This window comes from Dendrobium catenatum, unplaced genomic scaffold, assembly GCF_001605985.2.
Source record: "Dendrobium catenatum unplaced genomic scaffold, ASM160598v2 fragScaff_scaffold_1720, whole genome shotgun sequence".
Classification (NCBI taxonomy): Eukaryota; Viridiplantae; Streptophyta; class Magnoliopsida; order Asparagales; family Orchidaceae; genus Dendrobium; species Dendrobium catenatum.
In genome coordinates, this window is record NW_021320182.1 from 941,636 (window position 1) to 945,989 (window position 4,354).

A 4,354-nucleotide genomic window follows, 5' to 3' on the forward strand; every position below is an offset into this window, starting at 1 on the left:
CAATCTCAAATTAAAAAGATATTAGCTGAAGCATGAGACATGCTCTCCCTCCAATGATTATCCTCCTAATTAAATTGCGCCATGTGTTAAAATGCATACATTCAATTTTTGATTGTGTAAATCTTTAAATAAATTTTAAGGAATTTATCTAAACTGCAAAAATTCATAACTTTTCACACACTTATCCAAAATTGGTGTTCATAGGTTCTAAGGATTTTTTCTAAGAAGTACACTAAAAGCCTTATGATCTAAGCAAATAATTTTACTATATTAAGAGTAATTTTATAATTACTCTTTAGGGTATTTATGGAATCAATCATTAAATATAATTCATCTAGTGCTCAAATTTAAATAAAACATTCTTATATATGTCTTGGACATGTCCAAAAATTTTCTTTGACATTTAAATCCATTAATGGCTTCAATTAACATATTTAATATATATGTTCAAGATGTGACTTAGAAATTGAAATATTTTGTAATAAAAATCCATAAATGATAAGGGTTTGATTGTTTAAGGTTTGTTAATGTCTTGTATAAGGGATAGAATGCCACCAATTACAATCTAATTCATATTCTCTATAGCCTAAAATTCATTTTTTAAACCCTTTGGAAATCTTGAAGGTTTTAGTTTTTTAAACCCTACAAAAATTACTTCCAAAATTTATCTTAGCAGAATGAAAGGTATTATCCCGAAACTAATCTCTCTTGAAGAAGCTGCCTTCCTTAGAAGGAGGTCTCTACAAGACCATATTTTGCTTGCTAATGAACTTATTCATAAGTTCAGATTCTCAAAAGCTTCTAAACGGCTTGTGTCTATTAAAATAGACATGGAACAAGCATATGACTCAATGGGATGGCCATCTCTTAAGAAAATTCTTGAATACTTTGGGTTTCCTGATTTTTTAGCTATGCTTATTTTAGAATGTGTACAGAATCCTGCATTCTCTATTTTAATTAATGGAACTCCTTCCAAATGGATCAAAGCTAGGTGTGGATTTAGACAAGGGTGCCCCTTGTCTCCTTACCTTTTTATTTTATGTTCTCAGCTCCTCTTTAATGCCATAATTGAAAGAGATGATTTTGGTGTTTGGGTTAGCAGCAACAGCCCAAGAATCTCACACTTATTATACGCTGACGACATTATCTTCTTTGCTGAAGCTAAAATCAAAATTGTAAGAACGATAAAAGGGATTGTTAACAGTTACTGTGACTGGACTGGATAGAAGATGAACACGAGCAAAACTACCATGATGTTTGGGAAAGCAGTCACTAGCTTGAAGAGGAGAAAAATTAAAGGAATCATGGGATTCAAAGAAGTAAAGGAATTCAATTATTTGGGAACAAAATTGGCTTTAAAAAGACTGTCCAAAGTAGATTTCCAATTCATATTGGATAAAATTATGAAGAAACAGAATAATTGGGGGACCATATTCTTTTCCTTAGCAGGTAAAATTACCTTGGCAAATTATGTCATTTTATCGATCCCTTCTTTCCATTCAACTGTGTCTTTAGTGTCGAGATCTATTCTTAGAGAGGTGGAAAGGATTTGCTGAAATTTTATATGGAATAAATCAAATGAAGATCTGGGAATGCATTATGTTAGCTGGAAGAAGTTGTGTGATCCAGTTGAACAAGGCGGTAGAGGGATTCAATCCTGTTTGAGCAAAACGGGTCCTATAAGAGCTAAATTAGCATGGAAATATATGAAAGAACATGATTCTTTATTGCATAAATTTCTATTTCCAAAATACAGTTCCTGTTGGGTAGCTGAAAAAAGGAACAAATCAAATTCTGCAGCATGGAAAATCAAAGATGGCAGAAAATCTTTGAGAAATATTGTGAGATGGAATGTATCAATTGGTCACTCAATCGATGGCCTACATATGTTTACTCTCAAGAAGTGGGGGCTGATGCTATTAGAGTGGATTGTTTGATTTCTGAAAATCAATGGAGTATTCCAGATCTTAAGAAATATTTTGGGAAAGAACTGTTGGATTTAATTCATAGAATCGATATAAATCTGGATCTAATTAAAGATCAATTTGATCTCATTCACATGTAATATGGAAGGACTATTACTTACATGGTTGCGGATCAAAAAGAAGATAAATCAAATGACAATGTAGAATGGAAATGGTTGAGAAAAGCAAAACTATGTGCAAGAGTAGACATTTTCTGGTGGAGAGTCTTGAACAATGCCTTGCATACCAATGCTTTTTTAACATATAGAAGAATTCATACGGAATCTAACTTTCCTATAAACTGTAATGAGGAGGAGAATATTAGCCATCTAACTTGTAAATGTCAAAAGGTTGTGGAGGTTATTCATCAATTGAATGAATGGGGCTTTTGCATTCCTCTTTTTGAAAATAAAGAAGAGATGTATAAATGGCTATCCAAGCAAAATTTTTTTCTCTCTACATTACTGTGCAATGCAGTTTATTTTACTTGGAAGGACAGGAATGATATTGTGCATGGAAAGAAGGAAAGAAGTTCTATCTATATAGCAACCGAAGCTGTTAGTTATTTAGGAGTTCTGAATACTCTGAATTATATCAAATCGGGTAGGTTGAGTACCAATCAGCAATTGCTGTTTGAAAATCGTTGGTATTCTCCTCCACCCAATTGGATCAAGGTGAATGTAGATGCTACATTATTTCATTCTTATAAAGGAGGTATTGGAGGAGTGGCTAGATATCACAAAGGAAGATTTATTGTAGCCTATGGTATATCTCAGTTGCATTGGGATATTACTAATTTGGAGCATCAAGCCATAGCCTCAGTCAAAGAGATGTTAAAGGATCTGATGCATGGATTTCAAGGCATTATCATTGAAAGAGATAATATGAATGTTATAAAGTTGATCCATAAATCTTTCAACAAAGGAGGCCAAGGTTTGGAAAAATTTTCATTTGTGGATAAATTTAATTATGTGATTTTCAATCATGTCAATAGGATTTGTAATAAGTTAGCGGACTTATGTGTTAACTATGGAGTTTTTTCTTCTTTCTTTTGGGATGATTTAATCCTTGACAAGGTCCCTTCGTCATTTATCAATATTTTGTAGAAGGAATCTATAGCTTGTATTCGGTAGGGATTTCCTTTGATCCTTGCTTTTCTTTTTTATAATATTTTCTTTATGCTTTGTCAAAAAAAAAAAAAAAAAAGAGTTTAAACTTTCGATTTTTGTTAACCTATAATATTTATTTTAGGTGATTTTTAGCATATTTGGTCTATTAATTAGTTAGCCAAAGGAAGTTTTAATATAGTTGTTAAAAAAAAAGAATTATAAGAACATGGCTGGTTTGGCCTAAAGAATCACTCTTGCTTTGAATGTTTAATAATCTTCTAATGGTTAAAGAAGTTCAATGGAACATTAGGGGTGTGGGGACCTCTTAGTCTAAGGATAGAGTGTGGATTTATTACAGGGTTCATAATATCAATATTCTTCTTTTACTTGAACGGTTAATTTCTTCCAATAAGATTGATTTAGTTCATAATAAACTTGGTGTGGATTTGGGATTTGCTAATTTCTCCAAAAAAATTTGTATTTTTTTGGAAGCAAGTTATATGTTACATGTTACTATGGATTTACCACAAACTGTGCTTACTAACATTAGTTATCTTTAGTTTTCTTTCTATGAGTCTTTTGTTTGAGCATCTTGTTCTAAAACTGAAAGGATGTACCTTTAGGATCAACTTTCTATTTTTTCTTCCACTTTAAAGTCTCCTTGGATGGTGGGAGGTCATTTTAATATTTTTCTAATTCTAGTGAAAGAATAGGAGTTAATCCACCTAATTTTCAAACTACATAAGATTTCAATGACATGATTTTATGCTGTAATTTACATGATAATTATTTTTTAGGGAATGTTTTTACTTGAAACTAAGGTACCATAGGGTAAAGACTTGAATATATTCATTTTAATGATGCATGAAATTCCTCATACCAAATAACATATTTCAAAATGGATTTTAAAGATGATCATTTGGTGTTGTCGGAGTATAGCAAAGCAATAAAAATGAGGGAAGACATTGAGATTTTGAACTTGAATAGATTGATGAACACATTAGTAATCAAGGTGTTTGGGAAGGAAATTCCATCGCATATTGTGGCATGGGAAGTGAGACATCAATGGAATCAATTTGGAAATTTCCATTTTACAACTCTTGGAAAGGGTTGGTTTTTGTGTTCCTTCAATTCTACTGAGATGATGGAAGGTGTTCTTTTAGGTGGGCCATGGTTTGTGAACGCCCATATTGTTGGAATTGATAGGTGGTCAGCTTAGTTCTCTATACTATCTATGAAGGGCCTAACCTCCCCTATATGGATTAGAATGCCTCATTTACC